This window comes from Podarcis bocagei (genome assembly GCF_964188305.1).
Source record: "Podarcis bocagei genome assembly, chromosome: 5".
NCBI lineage: Eukaryota > Metazoa > Chordata > Lepidosauria > Squamata > Lacertidae > Podarcis > Podarcis bocagei.
This window is the reverse complement of record NC_138129.1, coordinates 29,034,445-29,061,504: the sequence shown is the minus strand read 5'-3', so window position 1 is coordinate 29,061,504 and position 27,060 is coordinate 29,034,445. Positions and strand designations below refer to the sequence as shown.

Genomic DNA, 27,060 nt, shown 5'->3' with positions numbered 1-27,060 from the left:
GGACGGTACAGGAATCAGCATGTTTTTACATGAGTAGAATGTGCCCTTTTACTTAAAATGCATCTCTGGGTTATTTGTGAGGCATAGGAATTCGTTCACACACACCCCAATATAGTCTACCGCCCCCAAGGTCTGAGGGACAGTGTACCGGCCCCCTGCTGAAAAAGTTTGCTGACCCCTGTTCTATACAGCAATGGGGGTTGTATTCACCTTCAGGGGGCAGCAGAACCACACATTCTCACATGGAGAGAGGGGGTGCACACAGAAGCAGACCCCCTCCTTCATCTGCTGATCCATGCTGAGGGGGGTGGGTGATCTTCCCCTCTCTGCTCATAACATTATCCATGTGGTGCCTGGGGACGGAGGTGATTTACCAGAGCACTGAGCTTCACTCTTCCCAGCACCATGTCTACTTTAATGGATGGGATTTTGGAGGGCCAGAAAAAAATTGCTTGAGGGACAATGAGGCTCCCAAACTGGGGATTAGCCACCCCTGCTACACAGAAAAACTCTTCTATAAAAAGGAAGGCAATCAACAATCATATTCAAAGTTGTATTTTGAAGAGCTCAAGAGATGAAGAGGAAGCCAAAGATGCTCTCTCCCCGTGAACACTTATTTAAAAAGTGTGGCTTCTTGCTTATGCTCCTGAAGGACACAGCTTAGCAAAATACCACATGTATTTATGGCAATACTATAGATGCAATACTATAGAAAGTCAAACTGAGCTTACATTTTGGTAGGTAACAGGTGAATGTTTTTCACGAAACCTGTGCTAAATTTCAGCGGGTAACAGTAGGTGGCATTTTCAGAGATGGTGTTTATAGGTAGGACCAAACAGAGCAAGTCTTCCACAGCCCATGCTTCAGATCACCAGCAATCTTACTTCTGCAGTGCCTGTATACTGATGCGCATGGCTCACCGACGCACAAATTTAGAACAATTAGACATGGTGTGCCTGGATGCTTGCTAACCCCATCTGCGGTTAGGTTGATCTGCAACTGCTGAATTCTTGCCCAGCCACAAATGCTTATAACTTCCAGTTGAGGCTCAAGCGCAGCAGGGAGGATATCAACAAGATTTCAGTGCAGAACTCAAAGCCAGATCATTTTCTCTGAAGGTTAAGGAATCGCAGACTCACTTGATGCCTTATATCTAGCCAGTGTCAAAGCTCACACCATCAAAGCTTTCCACTCCCTTGTTTGGGAGAAATGCAATCCTCAAGGATATTAGAATTCAAAAGCAAGCACTTGCTGGTTGCTAAGCCCTGACTGATAGCCGTTGGGCTGACCCTATCCCGTACATTGTCATCTGTGCTTAACGAGATGGCAGACGTAGCTGCACATAAGGCCATAGATTAATGCGCTGGTGTTTGTGCCAAGCCAGCAACATCTCTCCAAATGACTAGTATTGTTGATCAGTGCCCAACACTAAGGTTCCATCCCAGGGACAGTACAGTCAGCACAGCAGGTCTCACAGTTGACAAAGGATCTTGAAAAACAAGATTTTAGTAGACCAAATGCTGAACAGGAATTAACAGTGTGATGCATCACCAAAAAAGCTAATGCTATTCTAGGCTATATCAACAGAAGTATACAGTGGTACCTCAGATTAAGTACTTAATTCGTTCCGGAGGTCCGTACTTAACCTGAAACTGTTCTTAACCTGAAGCACCACTTTAGCTAATGGGGCCTCCTGCTGCTGCCGTGCCGCAGGAGCGCGATTTCTGTTCTCATCCTGAAGGAAAGTACTTAACCTGAAGCACTATTTCTGGGTTAGCAGAGTCTGTAACCTGAAGCGTATGTAACCTGAAGCGTATGTAACCTGAGGTACCACTGTAGTGTCCATATCAAGGGAATTAACAGTACCACTACTACTGAACTAGATACACCAGTGGTCTGACTTGGTATAGCAAAGCAAGGCTTGATCTTTTCAGAGAGAGTGAGAAAAATACATCATGGTACCAACATGCCTCTTTTGGGGATTTCATGAAAACCTGATGCGAATGAAGCTCTCATCTGACGGGACTAGGATGTAGTAAGCTAGAGCTCATCCGACTAGAGCTAGGCAACAGCCACAGATATTCAACAGTACAGCACAGAAATATATTCAACTGTGAAAGATATACTTTGCAATCTCTGCCTTTCAGGGAAGAGCTGCAGATCAGGGGCAGAGAATCTGCTTTCCAAGCAGAAGGTCCCCATTTCAAACCGCAGCATCTCCAGGTAGGACTGGGTGAGACTACATGCCTGGAACCCTGGAAAGCCACTGCCAGTCAGTGTAGACAGTACTGAACTAGACAGACCAATGATCTGTCTCAGTATAAAGCAGTCTTCTATGTCTCTATGTATCTCCTGCTAAACGGTATTGGAGATCAGAGAGATGGCAGGAGGTTCCATAGAACCATAAACTGTTCTTCAATGTGAAGGACAACAGTAGACACACTTCCCCGAAAAACAACTTGTTCACCACCACGGATCTTTTCCTCCAACATGCAGCTGGTGTTGGATGCCTTTTAGCACACTGACAGCCCAGATGAGGTGAGAATGAGGGGCAAAGGCCTGCTCAGCCCCCACATAAATTGAGGTTGTGCCCTCTAAAACATGCCTTGGAACCACACAGGGTTATATATACAGAGATTCCTTGGAAGACAAACACACAGATCGTGCAGAAGTTTACATTTCCTTGGCTCAGAATATGAACCATGGTGATCTGAAACGCTCACCTTAAACAGAAGGTGAGCTTTAATGAAGGTGAGTGTTACATTGCAACTCCCCCGAGTTCTTCTCTGTATTGAATTTAATCCAATACAAATAACAACTCAACTCTTTCCTCCTGCCCCTCCCAAACACCCAGCCTCCAGACCCCCTTATCTCTTTAACTGGCTGTTCTGATGGGCAGGAAGGAGCTCTTTCCTTCATTCCCTCTTCCTGCACCTGGAGTGCAGCTAGAGCAGTGACCCATATGCCAGCCACTCTGTGAAATGCTGCTTTCTAAGGGCTACTGATATTGGAAGGGGATGGAGAAAATTGCAACTGCCAGAGCTGTTGGCCTAACACAGCCCGAGAGGAAGGAGTAGAGGATAAATATCTCCATCTTGCTAGCTGCCACCATAGCAGACTCCAGATCAGTGGATGGGAAGGATAGAGCGGTGGTGATTACAGCTCATGAGAAACTGGAGGAAGGATCTGACCCTGCAAACCTATTGGTGCCCAGTGCCCATGGCCCATTCATGTGGGTTTTTGCTGTAGTGCTCTGAGCCACTCTGGGGCACGTTTTTGTGGAAAAGCAGCAGAAAATATGAAATAATGATAATAAAAAAAATAGCAGCAGTAGTTGTTGTCCTTACTAGGCTAGAAATAAATAGGGTAAATCCCTCACTACACCATGATGTCTTTCTTGCTGGAACAACAAATAGTTTTGCTAACCAAAAATAGTTTCTCAGAACTACAGGTGATCTTCAGGGTGTTGTTGTTTTTGTTGTTATAGTGTGTATTTTTGTGTTTTTATGTTGTAGACTTCCCTGTGATCGTCAAATGAAGGGCAGTATAGACATTTCATTAACAACAACAACAATAGCAATATCAATAGCCTTTATATAAAGCTAAACACTTCAAACATACATTTTGGTAATCCATAATGAATACGCCCAATATTGATCTAGGCCCCAGTCTCTTAAAGACAGGTTTGTTGCTAAACTGTTAGATTACTGTTCATTTGGGTAATCTAATATAACAGAGATCACCAATGTGAAGCCCAGCTCCTCCCCTGTCAAAATTAGGTTTGAAAGAAGCATTCTGCTGTAACCAGTAGAATAGGTTGTGGTGTGTGTGTTTGTTGCTCATGATAGAATTACCAGTTTGCAAATGTGCCTATGAGACCACAAACGTTGGCAAGCCCTGCCCTATTTGTTAGGAAAATAACTTGCTTTGCCAAACCGTGTAACAGCTTTTTTGGGGGGAGGAGGGGTTAAGAGATTTCCCCTATCTCTAGAAAGGCAAATGTGGAAGTGGTTCTCTGAGAAGAATGATGTTAAACAGATCAGAGACCTGACTCTATATAAGGCAGCACCTTATCTAATTGACCCATCAGGATGAGTGCTTGCTGTGCAGAGCATAGGGTTTAGATGTCAAATTGCTGTTGCTCACTGGAAAGCCTTGGTTGAGTTACCACCTCCTATCCTAATTTATCTACGGGTAATTACTTACGATCTTATGTTACTATCAAGGCTGAAAGTAAGATAAATATATTTCGAGATGACCAGGAGACAAGCATCCAAGCTCCTTGGAACTTGGCCACTTCCAAATTCTTTTCAGTACTACATGGGAGGTGGGAGAGATGTCAAAAGGAACAATACATTTCCAAGCCTGAAATGTTGATATGAATAAAGTTGGTATTACTGAGGGAATGGCATGTTTGCACATGTCAAAATAACACTTTTTTCCATTTCAAAATGCCACTTCAAAGTGACATACTTTTAACTTCTCTCACTGACAACCCATAAAAAAGAGAGGACAATATTTCCTTAAGTGCACCTTTGACATTGACGAATCCCATTTTCAAGGTAAAAAGCTAATGATGTTTTAGCTGCAAAGTTACCAAGATTTTGTACAAGGCTGCAAACCTAGTCCCACTTACCTGGGCAAAAGCCCCACTGATTTCAATAAAACATTTGAGTATACGTGGTCAATCATGCCAGCTGGGTTTCTGCACAGAATTTCTACTCTTGTTCAATATATATATGCCTGTGTGTGTGTGTACTCACATTGTATGCATATACACCCCACACACCAATGAATACACACACCCTATTAAAAATGCAGGAGAGAAAAAGCTGAACAAATCCACTGCTATATAACCAGAAGGTGCAGTCATCTGTTAAAGCAAAGATGGAGAATCTTTAGCCTTCCCAATGTTGTTGGACTCCCATCTCAGCCTCCCATCTCCCACCAGCCTCAGTCAGCATGGTCAATACTGATAGAAGTTGTAGTTCATTAACATCTCTCAAGGGCCACTGGCTCCTCATCCCTGAGCTGAAAGAACAGGAGATGCTGTCTACTCTTACCTACTACAACTGGGATGGGATGTGAGATAACCATCCAGATATCTGTGGTGCAGAGGTAGTTTGGTTACTAACTCTTGAAATGAACCATTTGGGTGTGGTAGATGGGACATGGGGTGTAGAGCCCCAGGAATGGAGCCAAAGGTGGAGCTCACAGGGTTTTACTGAGCCTGTGGATGGACTTCAGTATTTTGGACAGGACATGGGATGAAGCCCAATACAAAAGTTGTCCATTTACCCAAAGAAAAAAACAAAACACCTCAGCCTTGCTTTATATGTCCTGCAAAGGGTACACAAAGAAAAGAAGGAAGGGAATCCATGGTGAGGCCAGTTCCCTTTCATCCCACCTGGTTCGGCTTGAAAGGCTAAGAGGTAGCTGGCCTATTGGCAAGTCGCTGGAAATCACAGACACAGGGAGAAGAAGAGCAACAGTGTCAGTTTCTGGAGGAGAACTCTGTTTTGTTTTTCCCCTATTTGGGCTGGTGACCCACAAGGAGGTGCCCTTGCTTATCCCAAAATACCCTTTTTGCAGGGAGATTTTCACACACTAAAACTGCCATGCTGTGTCCTCTTACCACAGCAGGGTTCACACACAGCATGTGCTACGCGCACCTAAAATGAGCTTTTGGATGATCCCACATAAGGTTTAGCCTTCACACTTCAAAGCAGAACTGTGAAAATTTCTGCTCTCTGAAGAAAAAAGCCTGTCCACCTGCTAGGTTTGCGAGGCTGCAGTCTGGAAATTCTCTATCTGCTTCTGAACTGGGAGACTATGGAGTTTCTTGCTTGTTTCTCTTTGCCCCAGATTCTCTTTTTTAAAAAATAAATAAATAAATCTGTGCCCACTTTTCTGGCTGTAATAACATGAAGGTAGATTAGGAGTAGAGATTTTATGGAGCAGCAGCAATATCCAGGTATAACATGCAAGGCTTCTGGCACTTCCAGACTGCAGCTATTTTCTGATAGGATTGAACCACATACCGGGAAATGCAGTTTGCACACTTAAAGTTGATTTGAAGTGTTGAAGCAAAAACAACCACCACCACCACCTTCCACCAAAGACTACCAACATGTGAAGAAGTACAAAATATCTTCCACTCAGATCCCCAAAGGAAAGATGCTGGGTCCTAATTATGGGGTTCCTCTATCAGCTGCCAGCATAGGAATCTGCTTTATACCACATCAGGTCATTAGTCCATCTAGCTAAGTATCGTCAACATTGGCTGACAGTGGCTTTCCAGGGTTTCTAACAGGCTTTTACCCACCACAACCCGGAGATGGCAGGGATTGAATCTGGGATCTTTTGCATACAAAGCACACGCTCTACTACCGAGCAACAGCCCTTCCCCAAAGCTTCATCTATTCTGCATGTGTAAAATGATGCTGTAGCAATGCAGATTTATCGTGGGAGTAAACTGCTGAAGAACCAGAAACTGTTCATGCCACAGAACAGCAGCCTTCGCTACTATCCACCCATGCCATTTTACTAAATCATGCTGAGCGGATGGGCAACATACCAATAACCTAGAATTCACCTCAGGAGAACAGGGTGCAAGTTCTGTGTTTTCCCCACACACAGCCTTTGCCCAGCACTTCCAACCTAACCTCGCCCAGTCAGTCTGACATCAATACCAGGGAAAATTCTGGAGCAGATCATTAAGCAAACAGTCTGTGAGCACCTAGAAAGGAATGCTGTGATCACCAATAGTCAGCATGGATTTCTGAAAAATAAGTCATGTCAGACTAACCTGATCTCATTTTTTGACAGAATTACAAGCCTGGTAGATGAAGGGAACGCAGTGGATGTAGCCTACCTTGATTTCAGCAAGGCATTCGACAAGGTGCCCCATGATATTCTTGTAAAGAAGCTGGTATAATGCGGTCTTGACCAGTGGCGTAGCGTGGGTTCTCAGCACCCGGGGCAAGGCAAGTAATTTGCGCCCCCTAACCCGTGGATTTTAGCACTCGAGTCTCTTCCGCGCCCCCCCAGATGTTGCGCCAGGTGCACCCCCCACGCTACGCCACTGCTCCCACCACAAGTCTTCAGGACAGCCATCCGAAGGCTGGCGCGGGGAGAAGGTCTCTCCGCCCCACCGCCAGGCTTCGGAGCAGCCTTCCGAAGCCTGGCGGCGGGAGGAGGTCTCCCTGCCCCACCGCCAGGCTTCGGAGGAGCCTTCCGAAGGCTGGCGGTGGGGCGGAGAGACCTCCTCCCGCCGCCAGGCTTCGGAGCAGCCTTCCGAAGCCTGGCGGTGAGGCGGAGAGCCCTCCTCCCGCCGCCAGCCTTCGGAGCATCATTCCGAAGCCTGGCGGCGGGAGGAGGTCTCTCCGCCCCACCGCCAGGCTTCGGAGCAGCCTTCCGAAGGCTGGCGGCGGGAGGAGGTCTCCCCACCCCACTGCCAGGCTTCGGAGGAGGTCCGAGGACAGTGGGGAAGACGCGCTGCGCTTCCCCGCTGTCCCGGAGATTTCCCTATGGACTTTCGTCTTGCGAAGGGCCGGCCAAACGCCCCCCCCCAATGTTGCGCCCGGTGCGGCCAGCACCCCTGGCACCCCCACGCTACGCCACTGGTCTTGACTATGCTACCACTCAGTGGATTTGTAACTGGCTGACTGACCGAACCCAAAGGGTGCTCATCAATGGTTCCTCTTCATCCTGGAGAAGAGTGACTAGTGGGGTGCCACAGGGTTCTGTCTTGGGCCTGGTCTTATTCAACATCTTTATCAACGACTTGGATGATGGACTCAAGGGCATCCTGATCAAATTTGCAGATGACATCAAACTGGGAGGGGTGGCTAACACCCCAGAGGACAGGATCACACTTCAAAATGACCTTGACAGATTAGAGAACTGGGCCAAAACAAACAAGATGAACTTTAACAGGGAGAAATGTAAAGTACTGCACTTGGGCAAAAAAAATGAGAGGCACAAATACAAGATGGGTGACACCTGGCTTGAGAGCAGTACATGTGAAAAGGATCTAGGAGTCTTGGTTGACCACAAACTTGATATGAGCCAACAGTGTGACGCGGCAGCTAAAAAAGCCAATGCAATTCTGGGCTGCATCAATAGGAGTATAGCATCTAGATCAAGGGAAGTAATAGTGCCATTGTATTCTGCTCTGGTCAGACCTCACCTGGAGTACTGTGTCCAGTTCTGGGCACCACAGTTCAAGAAGGACACTGACAAACTGGAACGTGTCCAGAGGAGGGCAACCAAAATGGTCAAAGGTCTGGAAACGATGCCTTATGAGGAACGGCTAAAGGAGCTGGGCATGTTTAGCCTGGAGAAGAGGAGGTTAAGGGGTAATATGATAGCCACGTTCAAATATATAAAAGGATGTCATATAGAGGAGGGAGAAAGGTTGTTTTCTGCTGCTCCAGAGAAGCGGACACGGAGTAATGGATCCAAACTACAAGAAAGAAGATTCCACCTAAACATTAGGAAAAACTTCCTGACAGTAAGAGCTGTTCGACAGTGGAATTTGCTGCCAAGGAGTGTGGTGGAGTCTCCTTCTTTGGAGGTCTTTAAGCAGAGGCTTGACAACCATATGTCAGGAGTGCTCTGATGGTGTTTCCTGCTTGGCAGGGGGTTGGACGTGATGGCCCTTGTGGTCTATTCCAACTCTATGATTCTATGATTCTATGATTCCCTTTGCTCAGAGCATGCGCCTGGTTGGGCACTGAACACAATGCATGGTGTTGACAAACCCTGCCCACGCCATCAACCTGTGCCCTGGGGCATGGCATTTGATTAAGCAAATACTTATCTTTACTTGTGTGGCCACACATGTCAGCCAGGCTCATATTACCCAGCCCTTCCCTCTCCTCATTTTAAAATCCAGAGTTTACTCTTCTCCTCAAAAAGCTCCTGCAGCACATAATTCCATTGTGAGTTCACACCCTGTGCAAAGTCTTTCTGCCTGTTGAAGCACCTGCATTCAGGTCTTTGTAACTACTGCTTTGAAAAGTCCCTGGCGTGGGCCTCGAGTGGTTCCCTCCGCATATTAGAGGCACACAAACCTGCCTTGCTTCATTTTGAAGGAGTTGTTTAAGGGGCCTAAGAATGAACATCCCAAAGGAGTGAAAATTATAGGCTTCTGGCAGATGTACATATTACAGTTACTGTTAAAAGAAACCTCAGGTGAGACACCAGAGTTTTGTTTTTGGGTGGGGTTCTTTTTGCAGCAAGCATGTAACGTGAATATGTAATGTACATCCTAAAGCATGTGCCTGGAAACCCTGATCTGACCAGGGCACCTGAAAAAACTGTTATTCCTGTGTATTAGACCCACACTTAGTAGGTAATACCCAGTGCTAGTCCTACTCAAGACTTAAGCCCACTGAAATTGATGGAATTGTTAGTCATGTCAATTAATTTCAGTGGGTCTACTCTAAGCGGTAAAAGTATTCGATACCACCCTATGTGTTGGCTGCAAAAAATAAAATAAAAAATACAGTTGCTTTTCACAGCAATCAAAACATGCAAAGCCGGCTTTTACAGGCGCAAGTGGAAGATTTTAGGACAGAACTACACATGACAGCAGAAGGCCACATCTTTGAAACACAGGTTGCTGACCCAAACCTGTAAAGTAGGGAGTGAGGGTGAGTTTGCCTTCTGCCTTGGCTTTTCAAGTATCCTGTGTTAGGAGTGATGGGCAGTGATGGGCAATCATGTACAGTTGTGCCCTAAATGCAAAAACATCCTGTCGTCACAGTAAGGCTGGATATGCACATGCCTTTAATAGAAGAGATTCTTCTAACTGGCACACACATCTACACAATTTATTCTGGTAGTTTGGGAACATGTATCATAATATGCCCACAGAAAGCCCACATTGAAACTCCCATGGCTAGAAAAAGCCTTACATGGTAAAATTCTAAGTTTTGTACAGTTCATACAGATCTGACCCACTGCAACAGAATCCATGTTTTTACAGGGAACACATTTTTTAAAAAAGTTTCGCATCTTGTTTGGCAGGGTCCGACACGCTGCTTATGTCAGACCAAGGAGGCAGCATTTGGGTGTATACAGACAAGGGAAATGGTAAACAACGGAACAGATCAGCATTGGGAACCATTGTTCATAACTCATTGTCTTCCTGTCTGCTGTGATAAATGCACCCATCAAAAATAACATAGTTCTAATAAACGTATCATGTACAGACAACTGCGGTTTCTCCAGTGAATGCTGCATTTCTGCCACGCGTGAAGGAGAGCAGCTGACACCTACCAAATATAAGCCATCAGTGCCTGGAGAAAATATAGCAGGGTGTCTACTAAGAGGAAGACTGCAATCCTATACACACTCAACCAGGAGTAAGTCCCATTGAACTCAATGCAGCTGTCACATGCAGAAGTGCACTGCTAATAGTTGTGTGGAAGTGAAGGGGGTATTACCCCTCTCCCAGTGATCCCTATCTAGAAGCAAGATAGGCAGGTTTTGATCTGCCAGCCAGAATATACATGCTCCTTGAGTATCAGGCAAGTGACAGCAGAGTACCACTTCATGTTTATATAATTATTGCGTTTCTTTTTCTTTCTAGGTATAGTGTCCCCTAGCCAACTTTGAGAGCAAGAATTAAATGCTGAAAGTCATTGTGAGAAGCACAGAGCTGCTGCTGCTGCCCTGTGTCTCTTGTCCCTTCTTGCTTGCAACATCTGGGTCTGGTTGCAGGGGGGGGGGCGGGATGCAGCTCTCCAAGTCTCTCTATCTGGCAACATTCCTTTCCCAGCCCAATTTCATGCACCCCTTGAGTGCTTTTGCCTGGTGTTCTTGAATTCTGATGATGCCATTTACTTGCCTAGATAAAGGATAGAGGGATGCATGACTGTGCGGATGAACTAGCCTACTGTACAAAGGGTAAAATTTGCATGATTTGCTCTGCCTATTGATATGCTGCCCCCATGAGGTTGCACAGAAGGAAATGCAAGCCCTCAGACTGAAAAGGGTTTCCCCACCCCGATCGAGGTAAATAAAATGTGTGATGTGATGTCATATGGACTGTGCAATGCTGCAAAACCAGTGGACAACCAATGGAGCAATGCACAGCATGATGGCACCATGCCACAAATTGTGCCTACTTAGATGTTATAAGGAAGAGGGAGAAAGGGATATGGATTAAGAGGAAAATATTCCATCGTTCATGTTTATTTCAGCAGTGGGACCCAGAGAGCAAAGTGGGATTTACTCTCTAAAAACCGGGGCTAAGACTGCCACTTTAACCTTACTGCATTGATGGGGAGAGAGGTTGAGAATCTACTTTAGCTATTTGAGGTCAACTGCAACAGATAGTCCAGGCTCACAGCTACCAGCTTAGAATCCTTAACCAGCTTAAAGTTAAGTGGCCTTTCTCTCTGAGAGCTGAACTGGCTAAAGGGAGATTTCGCAGGAAAGCGAGATATGTTGTTTGGTGCATATTTAAGGGTACATGTGCAAAACATGAAGCTTGAGAATTAATATCTAGTTAAGGAGATCATCTTCAATCAGTTGGTAACTTAAGAACTGACTTGCTAGACCAGGACAAAAGTCCATGTAGCTTGGCTAGTTTGCAGCAGTGGCCAACTGGGTGCTCCCAGGAAGGTCACAAAATGGGATAGCAAGGAGCCATTCTCTGCTGTTTGCTTGATATTCTGAACATGGAGCTGCCAATTAGCTATTATGCCTAATAGCCATTAACAAGCCTATCCCTTCATGAATTTTTAACCCCTTTTAAAAGCCATTTATGCTCACGTCCATGCCTCCCAACATCCCACGACAATCTCCATGTTAATTATGCATTGCTTAAAATGGCACTTCTCTTTGTCTGTCCTGAACCTACTGCCAATTAATTTAACTGGATGACCTCAGGTTCTAGTGTTTTGAGAGGCAACGAATAATTTCTCTATTATGTTTATTCTCTCCCCAAAGAGTGCAGATCTTTATAAACTTCTAGCATCTTTCCTCTTAGGAGCGCTTCAAGTTTTGGGCGGTAGATATGCTTCTACTGTGTAAGCCACATGCGTAAATGGTGAGTGCTGTGACAGTGAAAGGGAGAGAAATGTCATCAAGTGTGTGATGAACACATGCCAGGGATCTGGATCAAATCATACACCCCTGCTTTGTGTCTCCTGTGTGACTCCTTCAAACAAAGCAGAGCTCATAGTACAACACATGGTGGACACAGTGGAAACACATCTTCTGTCCTTGCCTTCTCTCAGAACTCCAACAGCTGATGACTTTCTTCCTAAAAAATATCCTCCATCTCATCCCTGCCTCCAGCCAGCTTTAGGCTATGCAAATGCCACACACTTAAAGCACATGACTTCTCTTGAAGAATCCTGGGAACGGTAGTTGACTTATCGCAGAGCTACAATTTCCAGTAACCTTAACAAACTGGTTCCCAGGATTCTTAATAATAATAGTAATTTATTATTTATACCTCGCCCATCTGGCTGGGTTTCCCCAGCCACTCTGAGCAGCATCCAACCGAATATAAAGGGAGCCACATGCTTTAAATGCATAGCATGCATGCAGCCATGGCTACTCTTTCCTGTCCCTGTTTCATCTCTACAATATATATATTGTGAGGCAGAACATGGAGAACTGCACAGAGCACCCTGTATGTTGTTGGGCCAAAGATGCATGGTCATCTATCACTAAATTATTGCCAACTCTGTATTTGCTCCCCCCCCCTCCATAGCCCCATGTCAGGCTTTGGGGGAAACAGCTCCCTCCCACGGGGCAGCCCAGAATCAGAGAAATGGTAAGAACTCTTACCAAGTCATTTATTCACAAATAATGACGAAAGAATGCAGCTTTCCTAAAAATGGTGTTGCTCCAACTGAGCTGCTCCCCCCTCCCTTCCTAGCAACAGCACTTTCCCTTCCAGTGGCCGCCAGGGGCTAATTGTCTCTGAGTCTTTTGCTCTTCCACTTTCAGTGCACGCCAAGTTCTGGGAGAAGGGGGGTCAGGAATGCTCTCCAGTGTCAGCTGGTTGTTCGGTCTCTGTCTCCCCCTTCTCTTCTCCCAACACCTCCCAGCGCTTCTGTTCACCTGTCTCTGAGCTGTGACCTTCCTCAAACCACTGCTGTAATTCAATACTGCCTTCCTCTTCTCTGGGAAGTTCGGGGGGCGGTCTAGACTATTCCTCCTCAGTCTCATCCCCCTCAGTCCACTCCCTGACACCCCAGAACTCAGAAAGCGCCAGTGAGATGTTGCAGTCTTTCTTGAGTGCCTTCATCTGATTTAGGCCCCAACTGCAATGTGAAGAATTAGAGCTCCACCCCGCCCCCCACTTACACTGTGCTTCTAAAGACGCTCATCTGCTATCCAATTGCCCAGTCACCTAGCCATCAGAAATGTGTCACCAATGCCATTTACCCCTGTTCTCCAAGAGTTTGTGCATCTGCTGCCTTGGGCAGGTTTCCAGTTTGCACCCTTAACCTCTTAGCTGATTGCTCCCTTTGAGCATAGCCTGTGTCTCAACCTGTGGTTCACACAGATCTGCCAAGCACTGAACTCTAAAGAAGTAATTGCAAAGACAGCCCTTGAAGGGCTATTCCCCAAAGGGAAGAAACCAAAACCTCTTAATAATTTAAAATCATAATAAAGCTACACTCATGCCTTTAACCCCCTCACTTCAAAGAGAGTCTTTGGTCGGCGGCAGTGACAGAGAAAGCTTGCCGTGGAAACTGTGCGATACATGGCTGTAAGATGCTTTTTTAAATTTAACGGGCAAGGTGCTGATGGTTGGGGAAGTCGTATATGAGGAAGCACACTAGATATTGGGGCTGGGTGGACAGGATGCCGCTGAGAAAGTGGACAGGCTGGCTCAAGTCAGACGGCAAGCTTCTGAAAATATCTGGTGGCACAAAGAGGGAACTCCACATTCTGAACTGGCACAGCTGCACTTCTATCCTCTTAATACTGAACTGAGCCACCCAATTTCTAAGATCTAAAATAGCTCAGAGCTCAGTAGCAGAGTATGTGCTTTGCAAACAAAGAAGGGGTTGAGGTTCAGCCTCCAGGTTTCGGAACTCAGGTAGCAGAGCCAGAAAAGACATCTGCCTGGCAGCAACTCTCCAAAGTCTCACTATTAATGTGGAGCTAGATAAATTGGGGGTGGATAGAAGATCAAACCTATCCATTCTTAAGGAAATCAGCCCTGGGTGCTCACTGGGACAGATCGTGAAGCTGAGACTCCAATACTTTGGCCACCTCATGAGAAGAGAAGACTCCCTGGAAAAGACCCTGATGTTGGGAAAGATGGAGGGCACAAGGAGAAGGGGATGGCAGAGGATGAGGTGGTTGGATAGTGTTCTTGAAGCTACCAGCATGAGTTTGACCAAACGGCGGAGGCAGTGGAAAACAGAAGTGCCTGGCGTGCTCTGGTCCATGGGGTCACAAAGAGTCGGACACGACTAAACAACTAAACAATAACAACAAAACAGATGGACCTCAGTCTGGAGGCTTAATGTCTAGCCCCGCTGCATAGACCACCCCATGCTCACTACAAGCCACACCCCTCACCCTCAAGTGCTTTTGCCTGGCTGAAATTGGTCCTTGAACTGGATGGAAGGTGTTGTGTATGTGAGTAAGACTCTGATTTGTGTGGGGCTTGAATGGAGTCTCCTGTATCAAAGGTAAGAGTCACTCTACCCACTTTGGTCCACCACCAACACGTCCCCCCACCCAAGTTTCCCCATGAGGGAGTGTGGCCTTCACCACATCTAAGATAAAACAATGGTATCACATATCAGATCCACAACTTCACTGAACCCCCAAAGAGGTAGAATCATAGATTTGGAAAGCACAATAAGGTGTTTATAATGTCTTATTTAAAACTGAAATTTCTACTTTTCCTGTCCGACAGAGGCACAAAACCCTGGAATCAACATCAGAACTAAAAAGCAACAGGAATCCACATCATTAAAACCATGTACAGTGGTACCTCGGGTTACAGACGCTTCAGGTTACAGACTCCACTAACCCAGAAATAGTACCTCGGGTTAAGAACTTTGCTTCAGGATGAGAACAGAAATTGCACAGCAGCGGTGCGGCAGCAGCAGGAGGCCCCATTAGCTAAAGTGGTACCTCAGGTTAAGAACAGTTTCAGGTTAAGAACGGACCTCCAGAACGAATTAAGTTCTTAACCCGAGGTACCACTGTAATATATAGCACAATGAGAAACTAAAAGCAGCAGGCGATGATTTCAAGACAGTCAATATACCCAAACAACAACAGAGTTCAAAGCCTGCTGAAAGACAGAGAAGAAGTCAGGTACAAGCAGGACACCAGTAACAGGGAAGATAACCAGAGTTTGCGGTCCAGGTAGTTCCACATGTAGATTATCTCTCATTTAAGGCAGGAAGTCTTACAATCTCCCTAGTTTGGGTCACTTTGTTGTTTTTTAAACATATGTGTTCAAGGGATTAAAGCAGAAGTGGTCATCCAAGTGGATTCTGAGATCTCAGAGGAAGATATGACATATTTTGCCAACTCCTGTGAACTGATTTTCCAGGGGGGGGAGCAAGGGGAGCACCCAGTTTGTTCCATTGCTTCTGGTTCCAACATGTATTCCTCCACACACGCGCGCGCACACACACACACACACACATATTTCAAAATCGCTCCCATGGAAGAAAACATTACTTCAGAAGTATCCTCCTGTGAACTTCCAGCCTTTGGCCAAGGAAGAGTGGCAGGTTACATACCTCCTACCGGCAAAGCTGCCAGAATGGCCAAGGCCAACCTGCCAAGCAAACATGGTCGGCTTTGCAATTTGAGGCTCCCAGTCTCAATGGTCCATTCTGAAGGGGTGAACTCACATATAAATCCAGTCCCTTCAAGTTCTTGACGATGTCGCTCACCCGCCAGAAGCTCTCAGACTAACTGCCAGTACCAGGAAAACACTGTCCAAAAACAACAGTCACCTTGTTTGAGCCAGTGTGGTTCCAGGGAATAGAAAACTGGACTCGGACCAAGAGAAGCTGGGCTCCAAATCCCAGTTCAGCCCTGGACGCACTGTGTGGCCTTGGTCTACCCCTTTTATGCCGGGGACTGAGAGGAATCGGGGCAGCTGGGAAGCTGTAGCATAAAAGGCCATTCACACATGCACATAGAAGCTGCAAACCTGCTACAGGAGTCCAACGTGCGGTTAAGAATAAAAGGATGTTGGGAATATTATATGTGAGGATGCAGAAGGTTAGCAGCGTTGGGGAAGAGTACTCCAAGGAAGACACTGGCTACTTCAGATAGTGACAAAAGCCAGAGCGAGCCCAAGAACCCTCCTGAGGCAAAGGAAGAAATGTGTTTACTCTAAGAAAAATAATTATTGACATTTATTAAGGACTGGAAACTTCTTATGGACTTCTTGCATGAAAGAGAAAATTAACTTGTAACATCTGGATTTAAAGATTCAAAAAATATTGGTTTCTAGAAAACAAAATAGTTGGATGCCAATTTGAGTGAATACTTTGAACAAGTTACTATATTTGGCTGACAGAAAGAGAATCAGAAGTCTTTTCATCTTTTTCAATTTTTCTTCCCCCCTTCCCTTTCTTCTGTTTCTTTTCCCTTCTCTTTGCTCCTGTTTCTTTTTAGATTAGATGTTAAAGATATTTCTTTTATTCTGGTATACTATAAAAAAGATATTCTGTATTAGGTATAAACTTCAGCTTCCCCCAAAGAATCCTGGGAACTTCAGTTTAACACCCACAGAGCACCCATAAGCAAACTGCAGTTCACAAAATTTTGAGAAGGAAGCCATGAAGGAAGCCATGGTGTCATAGTGCAGTGTTTCCCAACCGGTGTTCCGCGGCACAGTAGTGTGCCGTGGAACTTTGCCTTGTGTTCCGTGGAGGCGGGCGAGGCGGGCGGTGAGAGGTGGGGCGGCGGCGGCGAGCACACGCGGGGCGACGAGCGAGCGAGCTCCCACATCCCATCGCCGCTCGCTACTTGGCCTGCGCATCCGCTCGCTACTGGGCCTGCCCAAGGAGGTGGGGTTGCGGGCATCACGCCCTTCCCCACGTGAGCGGGGAATCCCATCCGCCCCCACGTGAGCGGGGAATCCCATCTCAGCCCCCGCGAGAGCAGGGGAATCCCATCCGGCCACGCCTCCTGGCCAGCCAATCGGCTGGCTGGAGGGGGCGTGGCTTGCCTCGAGATTTTTTTCATGAAACAAGTGTGCCTTTGCCCAAAAAAGGTTGGGAAACACTGTCATAGTGCTTTAGATGGCTGTGGCTTCAGTAATAATAATAATTTTTTATTATTGCCTCTCCTCTTCTTCCTTGTTCTTTGTTCTTCCTCTGTGCCCTGAAATTGTCCGTGGATGCTGGAAATCTCCCAGCTACACAAATTCACAGCTCCCGGTTCTCTTCAGCCTATCATTATCCTTTGTTCCTCTGCATCAGCCTGTCTCTCACTGACACCCCTCCATTCCCCTCCTGCTCCTTTGCCCTGTTTTTCCCAACGCTGTCCTCCCTGCCTCCATCTCTTCCTGTCTGTATCCCTGACTCTCTGTCTTGCACATGTTTCTCACTTCCATCTCCCCAACCCCGTTACTCACAGCTCAAAGGCAGGAACTGCTTGAGAGCTTTAATCACAAAAGTTCAAAAGAAAGAGAATTCATTTAATAGAGTTGTCATGGCTGATATTCTGCGATGTGGACACTGTAGCCCCCTGGCAGCAGAAGAGAAAGACCATTTCCTGACTGGAGCACATCTTGACACCTCTGTGACTTGGTTTCAGCCATCATAAAACGACATCAGTCCATTTCAATCTGTCTATCACAAACGCACAAGCAGCCTCTCCGGAAGAGAGGGCAGCGTTTTCAGCTTGGGTTTCCAACAGTCTCCCTCATATGAGGCTCTACAAAATCTAACCCAGGCTATAGGCCTTGTAAATAAGAGTTCTGAGCTATTCCATGTGTTAACATTTAGCTCATGAGGATTAATGCCCATGTAACAATACCCAACACATGTGGGATCATAGCGTCACCTTGAAAAATGTACACTAATTTTAGTTAGAGGTAGGTAGCCATGTTGATCTGCCATAGTCAAAACAAAATTAAGTGTGCATGTACACTTCTTCAGATACCAATAACAAACTTAGTTGGTCTCTAAGGTGCTACTGGAAGGATTTTTTTATTGTGTACACTAATTTGGGAGGGAGGGACCGTGATCACAGCTTGCAAGCCTATTGCAGGCAACAGCCACAATTTACACAGATGTGCCCACACATAAATGATGCTCTGCATGCGTTGAGTGTTACTTGGATGTCACAAAATGCGGGCGCACAGGAATCATTTGTGTATGCAGTCTAGCCAAAGGTTAGCTGCAATTAATATTGGGACATTTTAACATTGGGACAATTAATTCTACCTCTCAGCCCTGTACCCACACCATAAAAACACTTGTCCATCAAGAAGGCTGAAACACCAGGAATCACCCCAGTATTTGCACACCTAACTACAGATTCCCAAACAGCTGGGTGGGATACATCAGAAGAAATTCTGAGAGACTTGAGTATTACCAGCCTCCCAATGTGACTGTGTGGGACACAATTCTCAAGTGTAATTAGGATGAGAGAGAAATCTCTTCCAGTGCATGGGGTGAGGCCAATAGGAAGCTCCTCCATGCTAAGTGACCTTCTATTTAGTGTCCCCCATCATGAAATGTTTTGGAACAGCTGATTCTAACCATTCCTTGAACCTCCCCAAGCCCCCACTACTGAAGTTTGAGTCTTGCCACTGGACATTCCAACCAACCACAGCCAGAACCCCTGAACTCCTCCTAGCACTGTCTCTGGCACCGAAGGAAAGGACATGTGTCCAGTAACCCCTACAGAGGGCAGAAAGAGTGAGCCTGCAGTAGCAGTAACTTGAGCCACAGCAGCCCAGCACCATTTCCAACAGGCACTTGTGCAGAGAGCAACTGTCTTCTTCCAAATTTAAACACAGCCAGCTCACTGTTTATATTGTAGATTCTAATTCTGATAGCTGCTAGTGAGCAAGGGCTTTTTTGTTAGGATTAGCAAGTACTGAATTCAGTGTCAGTTCTCCCCCCCCCCAATCTCTCTCTCTCTCTCTCTCTCTCTCTCTCTCTCTCTCTCTCTCTCTCTCTCTCTCACACACACACACACACACACACATTTGGCCAACACCTTTTGATTTACAGGGCTGAAAGAATATTTGCATATTTTCCATGACAAAGAAAAACCATTTTCTTCAGAGACTGATCGGCCCCTAAAGGGAATATCTTGGTGCTTCTCATATATACACCCTGACCTACAGGAGTCCAGATAATGGAATTATTCATTCCAAAGAAGGGAGGCTTGGCAAGACTGTACAGAAATAGCAAGAAGCAAAATTATTTCTGAGCAAAGCAAAACAGATGCTTCCCCCCCCCCCCACTCATTTCACTCACTCACCTGCTTAGTTTTACCCTGTTTCATTCCTTCCCTCTTGGTCCAGTCCAACTGCACACATAAACCCATCAAGGAAGCACAAACAGGATCCTGGGAGCAAGACAGTTACGATATTCTCCCTAGGATCTGGGGCTGCTTGTTTAATGTAGCAAATAAAATGCGATCACAGAGCTGTGACAATCCCGCTCCAAGTCCTCTAAATTCAATCTGGGCTTGTGCCCAGGACTTGACTGTTTTGAGACTTTGAATTTACGTTTTTCGAACCCTCGTGGTTGCAGGCAGAGAAAACAACTGCAAAAGGTCAGGAGCGGTTCCAGCAACTCCACACTATGCATCATGAAAAGCCCCTCCCCACAGTTGCGAGCCCTTCCAGTTACTAAACCCACACACCTTGCCACCCATGACAGATGAACTGCTCCTGCAGCCCTTGGGAAAATACTCTAGATTCTTTGGAAACCCAAATATTATGTTCCAGATAATAGGCTTATACACATTAAGCAAATACAGAGGAATTTCCATAAACTACTCTCTTCTTATTTCCCTGGCATATAATTTTGGGCACAAAAATTATTGACATCGTATCTGGGGAGGTGCTGCAGCTTCACTCTCTGGGCTAAGAGTTCTACTCTTCTGGTGCTTCCCAGTTAGAACGTCGTACATATCTAAAGGACTGTCGCATGGAAGATGGAGCAAGCTTGTTTTCTCCTGCTCTGGAGGGTAGGACCTGAACCAATGGCTTCAAGTTACAAGAAAGGAGATTCCAACTAAACATCAGGAAGAACATTCTGACAGTACGAGCTGTTTGACAGTGGAATGGCCCCCCTTGGGAGATGGTGGACTCTGCTTCTTTGGAGGTTTTTAAGCAGAGGTTGGATGTCCATCTGTCATGGATGCTTTAGTTGAGATCCCTGCATTGCAGGGGGTTGGACTAGATTAAGTGTTTCCCAAACTTGGGTCTCCAGCTGGACTACAACTCCAATCATCCTTAGCTAGCAAGACCAGCGGCCAGGGATGATATGAATTGTAGTCTGAAATCAGCTGGAGACCCAAGTTTGGGAAACACTGGATGATCCTCAGGGGTCTCTTCCAATTCTATGATCAAAGGGCAGCTCTGCATTGCCTCATCTCCTGAGCATGCCTTCACTTGCCCTCCCTGCCTCTCACCTCAAGCAGCTCTGCCCACATCCACAGAAATCAACAGGGAGCCCCAGTGGTCTGACCCAGCCCCGTGGCCAAAAGGAAAAACCAATTAAGCACCTATCAGTCCACAAGATCCAGATTGCACATTCATCTCCAAACACAGCATGCAGCAGTAAGGCCCGCATGCCACACAATTGCTTTGTATTATTTCTGTTCTATCCTGGCTGATGTGTCTGCTTATGACAACCTGCAAGGGAGGTATCGTAAAGAAACACAGCATTCAGAATGAGCACTTGCTGCCACTCCAAGCAGTAGAGAAAGATATCAGGGCAACAGCAAGGAGAGGAAAAGATGGTGGCAGTGCTTGGACAATCTGGTGAAGTCCTGAAGCTTCATGCTGAGGAGCAAGGCCTTATAGCCAGACAGAACTTGCATTTCTTGCGGTGTGTAATGGGAGAATTACAGTGAGAAGAGATGATAAAGAAATATGGTTCAGATGTTAATTGAAACCTACCTAAGGCACGCTTTCCAAAACAATATGTGAGTCTAAACACAGCTATCCTTTAAAATTCACACTTCTCCACGTGCCACAATGTAGTTTTCTGGCCATAACGTGTACAAAATGTGGATTATCAGGAAAAAGTGTGCATTAAAATTCAAATATTAGTGAATGTAACATTAAAAAGGCATTATATTTAGGGACAATTTCTGGCAAAAAAAATGTGCAGATCAAACCAAGCTGCACACAAACATGCGAGTATCAGTATTATACTTTAAGGCTGATGAATTTTCACAAGGGCTTTTTTAAAAGAAAGAAAGGGGGGAAAGAAATCACAACCCAATGCAGAAATGTGGAGAACTGAACTTCAGCCTAGAAAAAAAAATGAGAAAGCAAAGATGAGAGATTCATTCCAGGGACAGGAAGAATTTGCCCCACACAATGTAGTAGGAGTGGGGTTTGTATTTCTTTTCAAGGAAAGCAAGAACAGTAAACAAACAGGGGTTTAATTTCCCTCCCAGATGAAGTGCCCCTCCCTTGAATGAGAAAGAATAGCCTATGTCTCTCCCGCTCACCCCATCTGGTCTGCCTAGGCAGCACCAAGATGCTTTCAGCTCTTTCTATCGGTCCCAAGTCCCCACATACCGAGCCCAGCCTGCAGTGCTTAGGCTCCCTCTCCTTCTCCCTCCAGCCATCACCATGATCAACTTCTTTCATTAATAATGAGTGTCTGGTTTTTATCAGCTCCGCTCGCCCCAGGCTTAGCCCATAATACACTAAAAGGGAGCCAGGCATTGGCAGCTGGCAGGTCCTGGCGAGACAAGGAACCGCAAAACACGGACAAACAACTCTCCTCACAGCTCTCTGCACACATAGAGCAGGGTTACAGTCCCAGCTAAGAAGAGCTTGGTTGGTTCTTTATGTCCTTTTCTTTAAAAAGTGCATTATTATAATGATACCATCAGCCTAATTTGCAGATGAAACCTCTCTATGCAAAATAAACAGGAGATTAAAAACAAAAACAAAAAAACCCAGAGGGGTCTTGAGACATCTATGGATGCTTCTGCCACAATAAGCAAGCCATCCTTAAACAAGAAATTTATTGTGGCATGAGCTTTCCAAGGCTCTTAACTTTTGTTAGTTTCTCTCTCTCTTTTTTTACAGAGTCACAAAACTCTACTTATGTTACTAACATGGATACCCTTCTCGATGAAAAAGAGGAACGCACAATCTGCCATTTAAGTGTGAAACCCAGTTAACAGAATTCCAGAAATTCCAGACATCTCAAACATTTTGCCATGTTACCACTAACCCACACTGTCATCGGGCAAACAGAGAAATCAGTACAGACTGCAAAGAATACCGAATGACCCATACACTGTCTTTTAAGCTACAAATCAAAGTCAGCACAGCTACTGGATAGCCCACTTGGAAAACATGGTATCATTGTTACATTGCCATTATTCGGATTGGCCAGGATTTCATTGCCTCTCTTGATCTGGTTTGCTCTAAAAGGCACAGTTTACTGTAAACCTGTCATCTTGTACTCTCTCAAGACCTCAAATCATAAATAAACTCAACGTACTAAAGAAACAGATATGAAAAGGTTTTAAAACTTTACAGACATTAAGTCTATGGCTTTTGGCTCACAGAATATACAAGCATAACCAAACGGCCTATGGTGGTTTCACAAGACTGAAATGCAGACAGTCTATAATATCGCGTCAATGAATTCTTTACAAAATTTTAAATTCTTGTCATACTATATCAAAGAAATACATGACGTTTCTATAGTACCTCGACTTATTGTATTCGTTTGACTCTAACACTTTTGGGGGGACTTTTCTGTGATGGTACCCTGGTTGTGAAATACTCTCCCAGAGAAACTCATTTGAAATCTATATGCAGTGGTTTTTATTTTTCCGGGCTTTCTAGCTTAAAGAACATGCTTCAGTGTTTTACAATTCTTTGGCACTTTGCTGTTTTCATTCTGACACTGTCCATATTGGGGTTAAAATAATAATAAACTTCTCAGATAACTTTATTAATGGCTGGGTGGTATCAAAATGCTTTCTGCATCATGCTCTCGGCTAGCCCTATGGCAATATGAGGAGCCAACGTAAATGACACTGTTGCATATTCAGTGTTTCAAAGCAGAACAGTGCGGCTTTAACATTTTCAAATCTCTGTCGAGATTTGACATCCCTGAGAAACTGTGTTCACATTTGCACGCCATATTGCCACACATAACAACAGTAACAGTGCTATCAGTAAACAGCATGTCATAGCAACAGCTGAACACGGCACATGAGCTTAGTACCGTAGATTCTGGCGTATAAGATGACTTTTTAACCCTGGAAAATCCTCTAAAAATTTGGGGGTTGTCTTATACGCTGGGTATGGGTTCGCTGGGCAGCGGCAGTGGGCAGCGGGCTCCGCGCTGGGAGGAAGCTGCCTGGCGAAGCTGCCCAGCGATGCTAAGCCGGCTTCACTGGGCGGCTTCCTCCTGGCATGGAGCCCACTGCTGCTGCCCAGCGAAGCTGCCGCGGATAAGACTGGGCGTGTAAGTTGACCCCCCAAATTGGCAGCTGCCAATTTGTGGGGTCTTCTTATATGTCCAGTCGCCTAATACGCCGGAATTTATGGTAGTTTTATGCTATCTCACAGCCTGCTGCACATGAACTTGCCTGGAAGGTTTAAAATGAGCAGGGCCCATCACTGAAAACTGGAGGGTCCAAACCTCCACTGCCTTGTTGGATATCTTTGGGAGAAGAAAGAGCTGAGGAGTAAATTCTACACAAATCTGGAGTAGAGTCCCGAAGGATGGTCCCTTGTACGCCTCCTTTTAGCAACTCCTGCAGCCAAGCTGGTGCCAAATGTATTGGTCTGCTTTCCTTTGGACCACATCAGTGACGCAGAGAGAGTTTTTTCTTTCTTTCTTCTGGTCGCCCAGGACCAAATTCCCCCCAAAGTTTCAAGGAGGCGCATGCCAGGCCCCCTCAATATTCCATGGCCTGCAGTGGGCCCCATCAGGCCTTCCGCGACAGACTACACTGGGCTTCCTCATGCCGCATAGTGTTACATGTGCATGCCAGCCCCGCCCCCCAACTTGGGCAGAATCTGGTGTGTGTGTGATGCACACTGCCCAGGCTTGCATCCCAGGCATATCATTTTGGTGCTGCTAATGCACAACCCATTGCCTCTTGAAACAGACATATGCCCACAATAAAACACTTTTGATTAAGTGGATAGAAGCTTTAGTCCCGACAAACACCTGGGCACCCAAGATTGAAGAACACTGCTCTAGCCTGTGGAAGGTTATGCCAAAAAGAGTTTGTTGGCTTACAACAAACAAACAAACAAACAAACAACAATAACAACAATTTATTATTTATACCCCGCCCATCTGGCTGGGTTTCCCCAACCACTCTGGGCGACTCCCAACCGAATATTAAAAACACGATCAAACATCAAACATTAAAAACTTCCCTAAACATGGCTGCCTTCAGATGTCAGACAGTTGCTTATTTCCTTGACATCTGATGGGAGGGCGTTCCACAAGGAGGACGCCACTACCGAGAAGGCCCTCTGCCTGTTCCCCTGTAACCTCACTTCTCGCACCAAGAGAACTGCCAGAAGGCCGTTGGAGCTGGACCTCAGTGTCTGGGCTGAATGATGGGGGTGGAGATGCTCCTTTGGGTATACTGGGCCGAGGCCATTCAGGGCTTTAAAGGCCAGCACCAACAATTTGAATTGTGCTTGGAAACGTACTTAAGGTGCCACAAGATTCTTTGTCACTTTGATTCGGTCCTGAGCCTCTCAGGATCAAATGCCCCTCTCCTCTTCATTCTGAGTGAAAGACACTTCTGATGCCAGAGTTTTTTCTGTGGCTGTTTCTGGAGTTAATACCAATGCATCCCATTGCACGTGTCTGTCTGCCTCTCTCTCTCTCTCCCTCTCTCTCTCTCTCTCTCTCTGTGTGTGTGGTAGCAGCACTTCTCATGCTTCTTCACTTCTCCGGGCCACCTCACAATGCAATTGCACAAGACTCTGTAAGCAAGTATAAAGCAGGATGCAGATAATGCTTCAAAGAACCTGTCATCAGGGTACTTTCACGTTCTTTTAGCCAGGCAAGAAAGAGGAAGCAAAATAGTTGCTCTCCTTGGATGGACAGCCAAATCAGTCTGTAAACTTGGTGAAAATAAATCACCATGGCTGGATTTATGGATTTGTGTGGCTTATGTCTACGAGATAGATGGCCCAAACCTGTGAGTCAGAAATCTCTCAGAAGTGTGATCTGCTGCTGCTGAAACAGAACCCTATCCAAATGCAGATCCCGACACCTCTCTCTTCAATTACTATTAATAGGTCTGATTAAAGAACTCAGTCAGTCATGAGTTTTAATTGGTTCCGCAACTGAATTTGCATAACATAGCACATGAATAAAGCTACAGTTCTGGAGGAGGAGGAGGAGGAGGAGGAGGAGGAAAAAGGTTTTTGTGGTTTTAGGTGATATGTGTACCATTTAGATCATGGTTAGGCAAACTAAGGCCCGGGGGCCAGATCCAGCCCAATTGCCTTCTCAATCCAGCCCGTGGACGGTCCGGGAATCAGCGTGTTTTTACATGAGCAGAATGTGTCCTTTTATTTAAAATGCATCTCTGGGTTATTTGTGGGGCCTGCCTGGTGTTTTGACATGAATAAAATGTGTGCTTTTATTTAAAATACATCTCTGGGTTATTTGTGGGGCATAGGAATTCATTCATATTTTTTAATAATAATAATAGTCCAGCCCCCCCCCCACAAGGTCTGAGGGACAGTGGACCAGCCCCCTGCTGAAAAAGTTTGCTGACCCCTGATTTACATGATGCTTTCTAGTCATTGCAGACTACAACTCCTATCAGCCCCAAACCAGCGCAATCCCTAGCCAGGGATGATGGGAGTTGATTTAGATGATGCCCATATAGCAGGCACCACTGTGGAAAAGGAAGACGTCTTGTTTTCGAGAGGAGAAATTTCTCTTCTAAGGTGTCATTTGCCACCCATAGTTTCTGTAAGTACTTGTGTTTCAAACAATTTACACTTTTTTAAAAGGGTTGGATGAGGGGTGGGTGAGCCTATGGCCTTCCAAATGGTGTTTGACTCCAAATCCCATCATCCCTGACCACTGGCCATGCTGGCTGGAGCTGATGGGAGGTGGCGTCCAACAGCATCCAAAGCGCCACAGGTTCCCCATCCCCATTTTAAAGTCAAGCATACTGATCAACTGCCTGAATTTAGTTCAGGCCAGATTGCAACCAGCCAGATGGCACCTCTAAGGCCATCACTCGTGATTCATGTGCTGAATAAAAAAGCTGTAAGAAAAAGTTGGGTTGAAGATCTAAATACATTCACCTGGACAGTGTGGGACACAGAATTGTACTGTCAAATATGATCACAACCCTGAAGACAGCAAGAGCAAAGCAACTCCTATAATCTGCTCAGCATCCACCTCAGGCAGCAACCAAGTGACAAACACCAAAATAATGAATGAATGAATGAATGAGACTAGTTACCTATCTACTCTGGTTTAGGAAGCATTCTTGGTGCCTCCTGAACTTATGTTGCTCCTCCAAAGAAGTCAGTCCAATAAAAAGGTATAATCTTACCCATTTTACACCTCTGATTCTTTATGCATACCAGAGTCCTAAAGTTAAAAATATCACAGCTCATACTTTTTAGTCACTACACAATACCCTTCAGTATCTATCACACTACTTCAGTACAAATGTGCACCTACTGCTGCAGATGAAATGACACCTGCTCTATAAAACTACACTATTCATCAGTAAGTCCTGCTTTATGGCAGCATGCCTTATACAGGTGCTGTTATTATGTTCCAGCAGTTTTACTGCAGTGTTTGCAGCACTTGGATTCAGGTCATACATACACACGTAGCTTTCAGGCAGCAGTAAATTGCT

At 45.6% G+C, this 27,060-nt stretch overlaps 1 protein-coding gene across 10 annotated transcripts in view; it reads right to left on the bottom strand.

Annotated features, from left to right (window-relative positions):
* The window catches only part of EPB41L1 (erythrocyte membrane protein band 4.1 like 1), a 175,705-nt gene that overhangs the window by 59,469 nt on the left and 89,176 nt on the right, over positions 1-27,060 (bottom strand). The gene's annotated exons all lie outside the window — the stretch shown is intronic.